Below are 17,920 nucleotides of genomic sequence, written 5' to 3'. Positions count from 1 at the left end.
ACATAACAATATTAACCTTAAATGTAAATGGACTAAATGCTCCAATTAAAAGACACAGACTGGCAAACTGGATAAAGAGTCAAGACCCATCAGTTTGCTCTATTCAGGAGACCCATCTCACATGCAGAGACATACATAGGCTCAAAATAAAGGGATGCAGGAAGATCTACCAAGCAAATGGAGAACAAAAAAAAGCAGGGGTTGCAATCCTAGTCTCTGATAAAACAGACTTTAAACCATCAAAGATCAAAAGAGACAAAGAAGGCCATTACATAATGGTAAAGGGATCAATTCAACAGGAAGAGCTAACTATCATAAATATATATGCACCCAATACAGGAGCACCCAGATTCATAAAGCAAGTCCTTAGAGACTTACAAAGAGACTTAGACTCCCATACAATAATAACGGGAGACTTCAACACCCCACTGTCGACATTAGACAGATCAACGAGACAGAAAGTTAACAAGGATATCCAGGAATTGAACTCATCTCTGCAGCAAGCAGACCTAATAGACATCTACAGAACTCTCCACCCCAAATCAACAGAATATACGTTCTTCTCAGCACCACATCACACTTATTCCAAAATTGACCACATAATTGGAAGTAAAGCACTTCTCAGCAAATGTACAAGAACAGAAATTGTAACAAACTGTCTCTCAGACCACAGTGCAATCAAACTAGAACTTAGGACTAAGAAACTCAATCAAAACCACTCAACTACATGGAAACTGAATAACCTGCTCCTGAATGACTACTGGGTACATAACGAAATGAAGGCAGAAATAAAGATGTTCTTTGAAACCAATGAGAACAAAGATACAACATACCAGAATCTCTGGGACACATATAAAGCTGTGTGTAGAGGGAAATTTATAGCACTAAATGCCCACAAGAGAAAGCTGGAAAGATCTAAAATTGACACTCTAATATTACAATTAAAAGAACTAGAGAAGCAAGAGCAAACACATTCAAAAGCTAGCAGAAGGCAAGAAATAACTAAGATCAGAGCAGAACTGAAGGAGATAGAGACACAAAAAACCCTCCAAAAAAAATCAATGAATCCAGGAGTTGGTTTTTTGAAAAGATCAACAAAATTGATAGACTGCTAGCAAGACTAATAACGAAGAAAAGAGAGAAGAATCAAATAGATGCAATAAAAAATGATAAAAGGGATATCACCACCGACCCCACAGAAATACAAACTACCATCAGAGAATACTATAAACACCTCTATGCAAATAAACTAGAAAATCTAGAAGAAATGGATAATTTCCTGGACACTTACACTCTCCCAAGACTAAACCAGGAAGAAGCTGAATCCCTGAATAGACCAATAGTAGGCTCTGAAATTGAGGCAATAATTAATAGCCTACCAACCAAAAAATGTCCAGGCCCAGATGGATTCACAGCTGAATTCTACCAGAGGTGCAAGGAGGAGCTGGTACCATTCCTTCTGAAACTATTCCAATCAATAGAAAAAGAAGGAATCCTCCCTAACTCATTTTATGAGGCCAACATCATCCTGATACCAAAGCCTGGCAGAGACACAACAAAAAAAGAGAATTTTAGACCAATATCCCTGATAAACGTCGATGCAAAAATCCTCAATAAAATACTGGCAAACCGGATCCAGCAGCACATCAAAAAGCTTATCCACCATGATCAAGTGGGCTTCATCCCTGGGATGCAAGGCTGGTTCAACATACGCAAATCAATAAACGTAATCCAGCATGTAAACAGAACCAAAGACAAAAACCACATGATTATCTCAATAGATGCAGAAAAGGCCTTTGATAAAATTCAACAGCCCTTCATGCTAAAAACGCTCAATAAATTCGGTATTGATGGAACGTACCTCAAAATAATAAGAGCTATTTATGACAAACCCACAGCCAATATCATACTGAATGGGCAAAAACTGGAAAAATTCCCTTTGAAAACTGGCACAAGACAGGGATGCCCTCTCTCACCATTCCTATTCAACATATTATTGGAAGTTCTGGCTAGGGCAATCAGGCAAGAGAAAGAAATCAAGGGTATTCAGTTAGGAAAAGAAGAAGTCAAATTGTCCCTGTTTGCAGATGACATGGTTGTATACTTAGAAAACCCCATCGTCTCAGCCCAAAATCTCCTTAAACTGATAAGAAACTTCAGCAAAGTCTCAGGATACAAAATAAATGTGCAAAAATCACAAGCATTCTTATACACCAGTAACAGACAAACAGAGAGCCAAATCATGAAGGAACTTCCATTCACAATTGCTTCAAAGAGAATAAAATACCTAGGAATCCAACTTACAAGGGATGTAAAGGACCTCTTCAAGGAGAACTACAAACCATTGCTCAGTGAAATAAAAGAGGACACAAACAAATTGGAGAACATACCATGCTCATGGATAGGAAGAATCAATATCGTGAAAATGGCCATACTGCCCAAGGTAATTTATAGATTTAATGCCATCCCCATCAAGCTACCAATGAGTTTCTTCACAGAATTGGAAAAAACTGCTTTAAAGTTCATATGGAACCAAAAACGAGCCCGCATCTCCAAGACAATCCTAAGTCAAAAGAACAAAGCTGGAGGCATCACGCTACCTGACTTCAAACTATACTACAAGAAAAAAAATTTTAAAATGTGGTAATGTGAACAAATAGCCTGGCTACAGTGGTAGAATTCTAGAGGCCAATGAGGAGAGAATGACTGATTGATGGTAAATTGTGGAAGGTTTGGAGAGTCAGGCCTAAGTACTTGTCTTGATCCTACAGGATATGCAGAACCAGTTAAGCTTAGTTTTTGCTGTTTGTCTTTTGTTTTTGTTTATCTTGTTGGCAAGGAAGCCACAGAATTAAAACGATGTTATAGAAAACTAATCAGAATGAACCTATAATAAAGAAGACTTCTGCAAGGAGAGAAGTTAGGAAGTCATTGCAGTAGCACTGGGTGAGATAATGAATACTGCAGCATCAATAAAAATATTAATTCAAGGAGAATGGAAATATGATGAGGTGGAAATATGAAGTCGAAGAGACCTAATTCTATCTAGTCCATTCTTTCATAACAGATATCTAGACTGTTTGATGACTGGCGTTGTGCAAAGTACGATTGGCTGGATTCTTTTTAATTTATACAATTATACATGATTTTTTTTTGGTATTTCTACATGATATAACTGTGAGAATTATTGGGACTGCTTGCCACTGGTGTGATTCTTCTTCTCAGGACATGTAGGATTGTTCTTCTCTTTCCTTTGAATGTTAGGCATGGTAATGAGTTGGTCTGGCAAATGAGATATGAGTATAAATGATGTGTGTCATTTTGAGGCAGGAGTTGTTAGGAGGTAGTGCACAATTGGTCATCTTTTCTTCCTCCTGACACAGCCACCTGCCATATTCTAAGTGGTGGAGATTTCACCAGCCTGGATTCCAGAGTGAGGAGGATGTGGAGTGGCTGCTCCAGCCAACCACAGGGGAAATATAGCATGAGCCCCAAATAAGCTTTCAGTGCTATAAGCCACTAAGATATGTGGTCATTACTAACTGTAATCTAGCTGATCCTGATTGATACGATATTTATTATCTAAGAAATAAATAAAGCAATATATAATCAGTTGTCAAATATAGTTAAATAATTAAAAGGATCTACTTTATGTGGGAAACTTTATCTTTTCATTATTTCAAAACTACTGAGCAACAGACATACTGTTGATGTACAATGAAAAGTCTGGCCAGAAAGAGACAAGCACAAACAGAAAGTAATAGTTTTGCTTTATTGAGTTGATTCTGTACAAGTTTTCTGTGATCTGTTTTTAAAATATCAAAGTGAAGTAGTTTTCCAGGGATTTGGCAGTAAATGGAAATTGTATGTGCGTGTGTATGTGTGCATGACAGAAAGCAAAATCAAATTCCCCATGGGAGAATGATAAACTGGAATAGAAGTAAACATGTTGTGAAACCAAATCAATTATCCTTTATATGAGGGCTCTTGATGCAGAATTTAATATCAGAGATTTTTTTTACAATTGGAGAAAAGATTGATTTATTTAAAAGGATAGGCACACTATTTTATTTAGAACTATGCAGCCAATAATTTATTTATAGAGATGAAGAGACAGTAGACTTTAGATTTTAGAGGTATTAGAGCACATTTTGATTTTCTTGTAAAGGAAATACAATGGCAATTTGTGAAGCTATTATCTAAACTAAGCAGCAAGTATTTAAAATGATGGAAAAAATAACTGAGAATGGAGTGTGCTAATTTAGGTTGAGTACCCATAGAAAGTACCTCCAAGAAGGTGACACTTAAAATCTTAAGATGAGATCTGGTTGATGAAATGGAGCCAGCTATGCCTAAATTTAGGAGAAAAACATTCAAGGCAGAGGGATCTACTTACTACAAAAATCTAAGGCAGAAAAACATAGAATAAGCTTGAGAGGCAGAAACGAAGGTAGCTATGGGTAAAATATAATGGGTGAAGGGGAGAAAATAGGAAAGCAGACATACAAACAATCAGATAATGCAGAGTCTTGTAAGTCAAGGTGCAGAAAGGAATTTTATTTTCAGTGATATGATATGCTATTAAGGAATTTTATTTTATTTTATTTTATTTTATTTTATTTTATTTATTTTGAGACAGGTCTCACTCTGTCCCCTCAGAGGCTGGAGTACAGTGGCGTCATCATGGCTCAATGCAGCCTCAACCTCCAGGGCTCAAGGGATCCTCCTACCTCAGCCTGTGCAGTGCAGTGCAGTGGCACTCTCTCGGCTCACGGCGACCTCTGCTTCCCAGGTTCAAGTGATTCTGCTGCCTCAATCTCCTGAGTAGGTGCGTCCCACTATACTATTCTAGAATGGCCTTTGCAAGATGGTGATTATCTATCATTGATATGGTTTGGCTCTGTGTCCCTGCCCAAATCCAATCTTGAATCGTAATCCCCACATTTGGAGGGAGGAAGCTGGTGTGAGGTGATTATATCATAGGGTGGTCTCCCCCATGCTGTTCTTGTGATGGTGGGGCAGTTCTCATGAGACCTTGATGGTTTAAAAGTGGCAGTTTCTCCTGCATGCTTTTTCTCTCCTGCCACTTTGTGAAGATGATGCTTGTTTCTCCTTCGCCTTCTGCCATGACTGTAAGTTTCCTGATGCCTCCCCAGCCATGTGGAACTGTGAGTCAATTAAACCTTTTTTCTTTATTAATTACCCAGTCTCAGGTAGTATCTTTATAGCAGTGTGAAAATGGACTAATACAATCATAAAGCAAGAAAGTGACCTCATGGCAGGATGGACGGGTGGTTACACAGTTCGTTGGAAGTCCTTGATAAGTTTAATTCGGCTGGGCGCGTTGGCTCATGCCTGTAATACCAGCACTTTGGGAGGCCAAGTGGGGTGGATTACCTGAGGTCAGGAGTTCAAGACCAGCCTGGTCAACATGGTGAAACCTCGTCTTTACAGAAATACAAAAAGTAGTCAGGCATGATGGTGGGTACCTGTAATCCCAACTACTCAGGAGACTGAGGCCGGAGAATTGCTTGAACCCCGGGGGTGGAGGTTGCAGAGAGCCAAGATCGCGCGATTGCATTCCAGCCTGGGCAACTCCGTCTCGAAAAAAAAAAAGTTTAATTCTCATAATTTGGAGGGTGTCCTGCTGGAAGAATCACACACAAGATTAAAAAGCGACCAGTAAGCCTAAGGCTTTTGACATGAAGTGAAAGGGGGCGATCAGGAAGAGGACAGGCTGGTGGAAGCCTTGCTTATTTCCAGTGTAGGCTTATGACTGTTCTGTTGCCTAGTTACAACTCTGGTAGCAAGTCAGGGAATTATGGATGTGGATAATAATTTTACTACTTCCTGACTTAATTTATATCATTGAAATGTTGCTACATCTTCTTTTGAGAACCTAAAAAATACAAGCTGAAGAAAAATAAGAACAAATTAAACCTCCCCATCCCACCCTTTTTCTTATCTCCATTAGCCAGCATTAAATATTTGAGCAAAAATATGATTGGAATGATTATAATGCTTACCTGGTAAATGAAAGAGAAAATAGTGAAATTCTGCAGAGTTAATAGCAAGCAAAATCTTGTTTTTAACAAACAAACAAACAAAAAATCCTTTGTAGATGATTTTAATGTGCCACAGCGTGAATAATTATGTTTAAAACGTGGCAATAAAATAAAAAGAGAAAAGAAGGAGGTGCCTGCCATGAAAGCCAGAATTGAAAACTTCTTTTGAAGTTATAAAATATCATTAATCTTTGAGTGAAGTAAAACAATCCTCCCTCTATTCTCACACAGACAGCTGCTAATAGTTAGGTAGTTTCAGGAAAAAAAATATTTTGACATGGAAAATGGCAGTGCTTTCGGCATGGGCAACTATGCCTAGAATCCAAACTGATTCAACCAGTGAAATATTTTTTAAAACAATATCATTTAAAAGATTTTTAAATCAGTATTTTAAAGTTATCTGTAATATTTTTACTTAATTATTTCTGTACTATATTAATACATTTTATAATCAGTTTCTCATTACCCATTATAGAAATAATGGTCAATATCAAAGAAATCATCTGTCATGTCACAAATTGATTTTTGTTTTACTTTATCACAATCTACATGAGTATGTTAAGTTTGATATTGCTTAATGTTTAAAAGCCAAATGCCACTATGGAGTTGCACTCTTAGTTTACATATTTCTATTTTTATATATGATCATTGATTTAAATGAAAATCTCTGCCGAATTTAACAAGACTCCTGTCCGTGGGCACGTGATCATTTTTATGGTTTCCCCAGAATCAATATCTTACTTTTCCAGATTAGCTAGTCACAATAAACTTTTCCTCTTGTTTTCAAGGCCTAGGCCATCGCTTTGGATGAGAACTGATTTCAGCGCAGTTTAAGAGAACTATTATTCTATTCTTGCTGGACACTGGTCTTCAGGGTTCTTCATCATGCTGACACAGTTAACATAATACAAAGTTGTGTTCTATAAACAGTAGATTTATTCATGAAACATACTTGAAATGGCTACTGCCTCTTAAAAGAGACATTTCCCTTTCAGCAAATCATTGTAAAAATTGGAAGAAAATAGAAAATTATTTGCTGTACTTCTTTGTTTTAAATACTCAGAGCTAGATTAATAAAGAAATTTAGAATTTCTTTAATTATTAGCAATTCAACATTTATTGAGTTCTAATACATAGAGAGCTCAATTAGAGGTATTATCTAATATTTCGTAGAAAGTAAAATGGTAATCCCTAAATGAAAATCCAGTTTTTGTTGTGTGTGCTCATATTTAAAGACAATATTCAATGTATTAAGCAGTTTTTTAACAGTGTAATAAAGTCTCCTTTTTAGATTTAGCAGTAAAGGGCACTATACATAAAACACCCAGCATTATGCAACCTGACAAAAATAGGAATAAAATAAATTATAGTAATTATTAATATTAACAAAAGTATTACAGCTAATTTTGTCATATTCTTTTGTCTTCAAAACAGTTATTAGTGCCTATAACTAAAATAAAGATTTGACTATGATGTTTCCACAAATTTCTTTTTCTTTTATGTGTCTACATTTGTTCCTAATAAGGTAAGCTTGTTTCCTACAAAACAGACTTAACCCTGAATTTCTGCCTAACCTTATAGACAATGTATTAATATAGTCACAGCATTTTTTCTTGTTTGGCCCTATATTATGAAGTTCAAATTATTAACACTATATATTTTCCTTGTTGTTCATATGCCAAATAATGATATGCTAAAATTAATATTTTTGATTAAATTGGTGAACTATACACTATATAAATATAAATGTGAGTTATGGGCATTTAATTATATGTAACTGTATCTGATTTGAATTTAATCTAAAATTAAAGTATAAACATTATTTTCATGATTGGACTTTCAGATGGAATTGTTAAATATATTTCTAAAACTAACATTTTTGACATAATCCCTATTAGTCCTACAGTAGTACAGCTGTGGAAGCATAGCATAAATGAAAGAAACATTGGTTTTGAAGTCAAAGTGAGTATGGACCCTTGCCATATTTCCAAAGAATCTAAGCTGAGTGGAGTATGACGTGGGCCCTGGGGACATAAAAGCAGAATTGTTTTACGCATCCTGTAAAGAAACGTTATAACTGCTAAGAGACTTTGAACGTTTAGCTTAATTTTGGTAAAATTACAATTATAGTGACACCTATTCTACTTATTGTGTGGATCACATTAGATAATAGATGGGCAATGCCTTAAAAATTGCAAAATGTTGGGCGAATGTTGGTCATTATTTGAACCTCTTCCATGTAATTTAAATTGTTTTCAGATTTCTGGGTTTTTTTTTTAAAGTCATCTATCTTTGATGACAGCACGAAATACAACGTTGAAGTGTTAAGCTATAATTTTAAAAGGGCCCCCAAGTATGGTAAAATCCTGATGACTATAAGAGAAAAGACAAAGAGAAAATCTCAGGCAGAGTTGGCAGGACACAGAGTTCTTGAAAGTAAATATAAACTTCCAAAGTCAAAATCAATAACCTATTGCTTAAATCAAATAGAATGGATAGGCTGGGTGGTATCTGAAGCTCCTGAGCTTCCATTTCATCGTGTTTTAGAAGGGGAGGCAAGACTGAATGAGGAAATGTAACAACGTGGCATCTTTTCCAGAAATAATCCTTTGGCCTGTCAGTGTGGTGGAGGAACTCTCAGTGTATGATGGTTCTAAAATTGTCCATTTTCATCCAGCAAAATAAAGATATATGTGCATGTACATGTGCGAGCACACACACACACACACACCTTTTGTCATATTGATTTTTTTTTCGCGTGAGCTATGGAGACTTCCAAGATGCCAGTTGAAATAAAATCCCAGCTACTAAAACCCAAAACACTGAGCAGAGATATATGTGCCATGCACTACATGGAGATAGGTGTCACAGTTTGAATTCAGGCAAGTTAGAGACTATTAGCAAAAATTCAACAATTCTCAGAAGAGGAAAACACATTGCAGCGTGGTTACAGTGTCTAATATTCAACTAAAGTTTATAAGTCATACAAAAAAATTTACAAAAAGATTAAAGCTGTCAAGAGAAATTCATTTGAAGTGGGACTGGGAGTTAAATATAACAGTTATAAAATTCAAAATAGTACTACAAATATTTTCAAAAAATTAAACCTTGTTCAAATAATTAAATAATAAACATCATATTAATGAGTAAATATATAGTGATATCAAAAAATGAAAATAAAAAACTGAAAATTCTATATCTAGAAATTATAACTAAAAGAAAAACCTGATGATAAATTCAACTACAGATTTTAAGTGGCATATAAATAGTGTGCTTGCAAATTGCAAATAATTTTCTATAAAAATTATTCCCTCTGATACATAGAAAGGAAGCAAATATAGAAGAAAATAAAAATGTTTTGCAACAATATCAACTGGTACAGCACACATGTACTTAGAATCCAAGAAGGAGAGGACTGAAATAAATGAGAGAAAAAAAATTTAAATAAATAATTGAATAGAAGTTTCTAAATTTGTTGACAAACATAAACTTACAAATGCAAGAATCTTTGTGAAACTCAGGTAGAAGGAAAACAGAGAAAATCATACTCAGGCACATCAAATTCAAACTAATGAAAACCAGAAATAATCAGAAAATTAGAAAGCAGCAAAAGAAAATGACATATTACATATGGCATATATGACATATGACAAATAACAATATGATTAGCATCAGGATAGAAGATATTGGAATGATATATTTAAAACGCTGAAAGAAAAAAGCCTATAATTCAAGATACCTATAGTCAGAGAAATTATTCTAAACTAAAGCTAAAATACTTAGCTAAAGCTAAAATTATTTTTGATTAAAATAATTGCTATTAAATAGTGTAGAATTGCACTATGTAAAATGCTATAGAAAGTTCTTCCAACTAAGGAAAACTGCATCATATGGTAATTCAGACATACAGGAAATAAGAACAACAGAAAGGATATGTGTGATATATGAGTTATTTTACATGTACAGACACATACTTTTTTTATTGACCTCTTACAAAATATATGCATATTTAAAGTGAAATTTATACTACTATACTCTTGGGATTATATTGTATATAGATGAAAACATTCCAAAGAAAGGAGAGAGAAACAGAACTAGACTGCTGAAAATTTTCCATATTGAACTGGAAGCAGTTAAATAGTAATTATGTAGATTTTGGTAAGTTAAAGTTGCATGTTTAATACCCAGAGCAACCACTAGTGAAACAAAAAAAATGTTAGAATGTCAATACAAGATTTGTAATGGTATAATGCAGAATATTTGGTTAGCACAAAAGAAAGCACGAAAGAAAGGGAAGAAGAACAAAACAGAAATGAAACAAATTTAAAAACACAGCAAAATGACAGACTTGAAACCCACACTATAAATAATTTTATTAAATGTGAATTGACTAAACACACAAAATAAAAGTCAAAAAAATGCCAAACTGGATTTAAAAGCAGAACTCTACTGCTGTCTAAAAGAGACACAAATGAAATACAGAAACACTAGCAAGTTGAAAGAAAAAGGATAGAAAACAGTGTAAATTTAGAAGTAAGCGTAAGAAAGCTAGAGTTGTTATGTTAACATATGACCGAATTTTTAGCAAAGGAATATTTCTCTTTTTTTATTATACTTTAAGTTCTAGGGTACATGTGCACAACGTGCAGGTTTGTTACATAGGTATACATGTGCCATGTTGGTTTGCTGCGCCCATCAACTTGTCATTTACATTAGGTATTTCTCCTAATGCTATCCCTCCCCCAACCCCCCACCCCCGACAGGCCCTGGTGTGTGATGTTCCCTGACCTGTGTCCATGTGTTCTCATTGTTCAACTCCCACCTATAAGTGAGAACAAGTGGTGTTTGGTTTTCTGACTTTGTGACAGTTTGCTTAGAATGATGGTTTCCAGTTTCATCCATGTCCCTGCAAAGGACATAAACACATCAACTCACCCTTTTTTATGGCTACATAGTATTCCATGGTGTATATGTGCCATATTTTCTTAATCCAGTCTATCATTGATGGACATTTGGGTTAGTTCCAAGTCTTTGCTATTGTGAATAGTGCCACAATAAACATACGTGTGCATGTGTCTTTATAGTAGCATGATTTCTAATCCTTTGGGTATATTCCAGTAATGAGATTGCTGGATCAAATGGTATTTCTAGTTCTAGATCCTTGAGAAATCGCCACATTGTCTTCCACAATGGTTGAACTAATTTACACACCCACCAACATCGTAAAAGCGTTCCTATTTCTCCACATCCTCGCCAGCCATCTGTTGTTTCCTGACTTTTTAATGATTGCCATTCTAACTGGCATGAAATGCTATCTCATTGTGGTTTTGATTTGCATTTCTCTGATGACGAGTGATGATGAGCATTCTTTCATATGACTGTTGGCTGCATAAATGTCTTCTCTTGAGAAGTGTCTGTTCATATCTTTTGCCCACTTGTTGATGGAATTGTTAGTTTTTTACTTGTAAATTTAAGTTCTTTGTAGATTCTGGATATTAGCCCTTTGTCAGATGGGTAGATTACAAAGATCTTCTCCCATTCTGTAGGTTGCCTGTTCACTCTGATGGTGGTTTCTTTGGCTGTGCAGAAGCTCTTTAGTTAAGTTAGATCCCATTTGTGTATTTGGGTTTTTGTTGCCATTGCTTTTGGTGTTTTAGTCATGAAGTCTTTGCCAATGCCTGTGTCCTGAATGGTATTGCCTAGGTTTTCTTCTAGGATTTTTATGGTGTTAGGTCTTACGTTTAAGTCTTTAATCCATTTTGAGTTAATTTTTGTATATGGTGTAAGGAAGGGATCCAGTTTCAGCTTTCTCCATATGGCTAGCCAGTTTTCCCAGCACCATTTATTAAATAGGGAATCCTTTCCCCATTGCTTGTTTTTGTCAGGATGGTCAAAGATCAGATGGTTGTAGATGTGTGGTGTTATTTCTGATGCCAATATTCTGTTCCATTGGTGTATATATCTGTTTTGGTATCAGTACCATGCAGTTTTGGTTACTGTAGACTTGTAGTATAGTTTGAAGTCAGGTAGCATGATGCGTCCAGCTTTGTTCTTTTTGCTTAGAATTGTCTTGGTTATGCACGCTCTTTTTTGGTTCCATATGAACTTTAAAGTCGTTTTTTCCAATTCTGTGAAGAAAGTCCATGGTAGCTTGATGGGGAGGCCTTGAATGTATAAGTTACCTTGGGCACTGTGGCCATTTTCATGATATTGATTCTTCCTATCCATGAGCATAGAATGTCCTTCCATTTGTTTGTGTCCTCTTTTATTTTGTTGAGCAGTGGTTTGTAGTTCTCCTCGAAGAGGTCCTTTACATCCCTTGTAAGTTGGATTCCTAGGTGTTTTATTCTCTTTGTAGTAATTGTGAATGGGAGTTCACTCATGATTTGACTCTCTATTATTGGTGTATAGGAATGCTTCTGATTTTTGCACATTGATTTTGTATCCTGAGACTTTTCTGAAATTGCTTATCAGCTTAAGGAGATTTTGGGCTGAGACGATGGGGTTTTCTAAATATACAATCATCATCTGCAAACAGAGACAATTTGAGTTCCTCTTTTCCTAATTGAATACCCTTTATTTCTTTCTCTTTCCTGATTGCGCTAGCCAGAACTTCCAACACTATGTTGAATAGGAGTGGTGAGAGAGGGCATCCAGCAAAGGAATATTTCTACAGGAGACATCAAACACATCATAAAATTAAAAGGGTCAATACAACAAGAAGATACAGCAGTTGTAAATGTATATGCACCTAATAGAAAACCTCCCAAAACTGACAAAACTGAAAGGAGAAATAATTCTGACATTGTAGAAATGGTTGGATGTTTAAAATATTTGTGTGTAGAATAGAAAACTGAAAGTAAGGTATTTTCAGTGAAAATGAATGTTTTTAACATTACCAAAGTAGAATTGAGGGTATTTGGATTCTGGGGATAAAGGAGGCTATTAAGTGGTTCTGGGGTTTGTATCTGAATGAACAGAAGGATAATAATCCAAAATGAGATTGGGAACAAAGTGTAGGCATTCTTTTCTAGAAGAGGATCAGTAAGGCATTTATGATACTAAAGTGTAGTGACCGAACTCTTCCTTTCTTGATATAGTATTCTCAGCACCCACTGAGACTTTCTGTTCTTTTGTTGTTGTTGTTGTTGTTGTTTTGTTTTTGAGACTGAGTCTTACTGTCACCCAAGCTGAAGTGCAGGGCATGATCTTGGCTCACGGCAACATCCGCCTTCTGGGTTCAAGAGATTCTCCTGCCTCAGCCTCCTGAGTAGCTGGGATTACAGGTGCCCACCACCACACCTGGCTAATTTTTTGTATTTTTAGTAGAGACGAGGTTTCACTATGTTGGCCAGACTGGTCTTGAACGCCTGACCTCGTGATCCACCCACCTTGGCCTCCCACAGGGGACTTTCTGTTCTTTAGGGAAATCATTTAACTTCTATTAGCTTTAGATGACATTTATATTTGAGAAAGAAAAAGAGTGTGTGTGTGTGTGTGTGTGAAATTAACCAAAAGCCTGACATCATAACATTATCACAATGTTGCTATATTGCAGTAAGGATAAAGACCTCACCTATGCAAATATAAATAGCTGTTATTATTCAAATAACACATACTCTATCCACATAGAATATTTGCTTAAGCTATACTGCTATCTTTTTTTAGAGCATGTTTTTCCTGTAACCAAAGGCAGGCTCTGTGTGTCTAAAGGTGCTCTGAGGTCATAGTTCAGGAGAGCATCATTTGTCCCAGGAAGGAAGTCAGTCCTAGTCAGTCCTTGTTTTCCTCTCTCACCTTTCACTCCAGATTTAGCTGCCGTATAAAATAACTTGCTTCAGGTTTAGGCAAACCAGCTTAAGAGTAAGTAGGGGAAAAAAATTAGAGAAGTTTATAAAATATATTTTTACACAAAACAGGAGATTAAGCATTTGTAAAAACTACCACAATGCAAGGTAGTATGTGGGGATATCCTGATATTAGTGCTGAATCCTACCACGGTTAATAGGAACGAGGAAACATTCTTGCTTTCTACTGGAGCACACAGGGAAGACTTTAGGGTGAAAGTGACATTAAGTTGGCTCTTAAACATGTGACCCTTCATGCTTAACCTCCCTTGAAAGTCCCCTCCTTTTTTTCTCTCCTTTCGTTTACAGCATCTCATGGGCTTTCTGTTCCCTCAGGTACAGGATCCCTTATGGGCTTTCTGTTCTCTCTCTAACCCTCATCAAAATGGGCTGCCAACTAAAAAGTTGAGAAAGTTGTAAATAAACATTAGAACTAGAGCTATTATAGTTACCTTCTTTCCTGGATATTTGTAGTTTAACATGTAGGGAACACATTAATACATACCCAGGGGTAGAATTTTAGAAATTTACAATAGTAGTAAAGGTAATTTTCAGGATAAGGCCCGTGTCAGCAGCTGGGAAATCAGCCCTGCCTATCGATTTTAAATGACCCATAATCTATAACTACATTCCAAAAGTATGAATCAGAAAAGTAACAGATGGCAACTGAAACATGACCCCTTTTTTGTTCATCTTTAAAAAGAGCAGAAGAGAGTAGCACTTTATTATTGTGCAACATGCCAATGTCAGGACAGAATCCAAAGAATTTTTAAGAGGATGTGAAAAAAATGACTAGAAAGAGCTTTCCTTATTGTGTCTTGAGTGAGTGCTGGTCAAAGAAAAATATCACTTACATACCTTAGAGGTATATAGAAATGTGAGTCAGGAATACTTGATATTTGGACTGTTGAGAAATCTGAATATTAAATTGGAAGCCCTGCAGTACACATGCCATTGCCAAATCATTACTCAATTTTTCCTTGAAATGCCCTCTTGCTTTAGTGAGGGGAATATTTTGATAAGTGCCCAGAATTTCTCTAGAAATGTTTGTACTGTTTCTCTGCCTGAGGCTGAAAAGATATGCCCTCTGGAATCTCCCTGAATAGGGTTTCTCTTGGAATAGCATTTTGTTTCACTTCGTTTTGTTTACAGGAAACTTTATTCTTTGAACACTTGGACTTCATTGCAGCCCTTGTTTCTCTGCATGCATGTAAATGCCTATGCCTAATGGTCAATTAATAAATCAAAAAGAATACCTAATTTCCTCCTGTTGAGGTAGGAGTTTCTACCAGAAATATTGGCTGAAATATGTGGTTTTAAATATTATTATGCATGAAAAACAAGGAACTCTTGGGTGGACAGTACAATGTAGTAGTCACAATGGAAACCAGAACAACTTGAAAAGATCCTTGTGGAAAACACTTTGTGTATGTGTAGAGGAAAAAATATGTAAAGACTCCTTTGGGGCAGTGAGCTTCTATGTCGAAAATAAGTAAACTTAAGGTAGGCTCAGAACAAGTTTTTAGTGCTTTGGCTTGAAATGTAAGCAACAGCAACAAAAATTGGAAGAAGAAAGCATAAATTGTCATTGAGCTAAATTTGTAAATCAGGAGAGGAAGTAGAATAATGTACTTGTTTTTAAAAACAAGAATGATGACGTGGGTAAAGATAATCATCCAAGCATAATTCTACCCAAATTCAAAGACATGAAATCCACAGCCCCCTGTTGACATGGTTGTTTCTCTGGGATTGAGTCTCTTGTGTTCACTGCTGAGTTAAAGAAATCTCAGCTCTGATTCCCCTTACCTCTGAAGTTCCTGAGAGAAATCAAAGTTGTGAATTACTCCAGAGCTACTGAAGATACAACCTCTGATACGCTTTGGCTGGATCCCCACCCACATGTCATCTTGAATTGTAGCTCCCATAATTCCCACGTGTCGTGGGAGAGACCGCATGGCAGGTAGTTGAATCATGGTGGGTGGGGGGTCCCATTCTGTTCTCTTGATAGTGAATAAGTCTCATCAGATCTGATGGTTCTATAAAGGGGAGTTTCTCTGCATGTGCTGTCTTGCCTGCCACCATGTGAGATATCCCTTTACCCTTCCTTCATCTTCTGCCATGATTCTGAGGCCTCCCCAGTCATGTGGAACTGTGAGTGAATCCATTAAACCTCTTGCCTTTATAAATTACGTCTCAGGTATGTCTTCATTAACAGCATGAGAAGAGACTAACACAGCCTTTCATCAGAGCTGTTGATAGCATATTGGTAAGTTACACGACTAGCTCAGGGAGGTCCCCAGGTTTCTGAAGCAGGACATAAATTATAAGTAATGACCATCTCCATGGTCACTCTCATCTCTGTTCCATGAACACTCTGGCTAAAACAGCTGGAGACAAATTCAAGCTTGATTTGCTTTCCCAAAAAAAAGGCTCAGAACAATATTGAGTTTTCAGACTCCTTAAGCATAGTTCTTTCTCAATTTCTTTCTTTCTTTCTGTGAAATGTAACTGCTAGTTACTAAAGTTCCACCAATGTACTTAGCACAGGCCACGTTCTGTAGAAGGCTAGAAAGAGATGAATGATGTGATTCTCGTGTGCTTTCTTCCTTCTGACTGGAAAGTCCTTCCTGCTACCTGGTCCTTACCTAGCCTTCACCATTATTTCTTGATGAGGAAAATAATTCTCAAATCCTAATTTCTCCACTGGATGAATGAATGTTTGTGTCCTGTCCCCAAATTCATAAGTTGAAATCTTAACCCTCAACGTGATGGTATTATGAGGTTGGGCCTTTGGGAGATAATTAGTTCATAAGTGTGCAGAGCTGGTGAATGAGATTAGTGCCCTTATAAAACAGAACCCAGAGAGCTCTGTCACCCTCTTTCTGCCATGTGAGGATACAACCAGAAGACAGCCATCTGCAGCTTGGAAGAGGATCCTCACCAGAACCCAACCGTGCAGGCACCCTCATTTTGGATTCCAGTCTCCAGAACTCTGAGAAACGAATTCTGTTTTTTATAAGCCACCGTCTATTGCACTTTGTCAGAGCAACCCAAACTGATTCAGACATTCAAAAGCCTTCTCTTCTTTCTACAGTGCTCATCTTCATTTTCCTACCTGACTACAAATTTCTTGAGGTCTGGACCCATGTTACTCATCCTTGAAATCTCTGAAGGATCTGGCAGTGGGCCGGGCACATGTTAGGTACCAAATATTGGTTGAATTTTACAGCCAAGTACCAGATGCATAAAGCAACAAGTAACAATAACATTTCAAAATAATGGATAAGTAGGTGACAAAATGAGTGACCTGTGCAAAGATAATGCAGGAATTCTGAGAAAAGAGAAACCCTTATTTAGGGCTGAGAAAAGCATCATGGAGAAGAAGGGGAATGAGATGGGCATTAATTGAAGACAGGAATTGAATACATATAAAAAAGGGGGAAGGAAATATAAATTTACAGGCAAAGGTACTATCATTATGAAAGTTTTATTTTTTGCAGAAATAATTAGGAATCATGAGACAATTTCCTGGCTCAAGTGGCAAAATCAACCTAAGAAGAATAGGAAATAATGATAATACCTGATTTTTATGGAGCATTTTAAAACAGGTAAGTTATTCATCTGGTCTCAGAAGTCTTTTTGAGTCCCTTAGAAAGTAAAATGTTCTATTTTACAGATGTCCTGTGACCCGCATAGCATATCTATTCAATCACAGCAACACCACAATTAACATTCTCTGTGTTCCAGGCACTGTTCTAAGTTGTTTTCCACTCACTGTGCACTCGTCACAGATTATTTCCACTTTATGGTTTAGGAATTTGAGATACTGAGAAGTCAAAGGGTTTGTCTAAAATTGTGCATATAGTACATAATGAAGATACAAATCTGGTCTCCCTGACACTATCAACAGCTCTTTCCAACTTTGCCTTCCTCTAGACAGCTATAATTGTTTCCTGGAGTTTCAAAGGATGTGTCAGAGGTTACTTATAGCCAAAGAATAAACATGCT

General features: G+C 36.5%; 1 long non-coding RNA gene across 3 annotated transcripts in view; it reads left to right on the top strand.

Annotated features, from left to right (window-relative positions):
- LOC123573021 (uncharacterized) overlaps nucleotides 1-17,920 on the top strand; it is a 42,556-nt gene that overhangs the window by 9,358 nt on the left and 15,278 nt on the right. The window contains exons 4-5 of one of the 3 annotated variants that reach the window (XR_012433497.1): nucleotides 4,640-4,828; nucleotides 17,413-17,520. This is a non-coding gene — a long non-coding RNA (uncharacterized lncRNA). Of the gene's footprint in view, nucleotides 1-4,639; nucleotides 5,197-17,412; nucleotides 17,521-17,920 lie in introns of those variants that run through there. The other 2 variants (XR_006697720.3, XR_012433496.1) reach the window with 2 other exon arrangements.

The sequence above is a fragment of the Macaca fascicularis genome, chromosome 4 (genome assembly GCF_037993035.2).
Source record: "Macaca fascicularis isolate 582-1 chromosome 4, T2T-MFA8v1.1".
Taxonomy (NCBI): Eukaryota; Metazoa; Chordata; class Mammalia; order Primates; family Cercopithecidae; genus Macaca; species Macaca fascicularis.
Note: the sequence above shows the minus strand (reverse complement) of the source record. Positions and strands in the feature narration are given on the sequence as shown.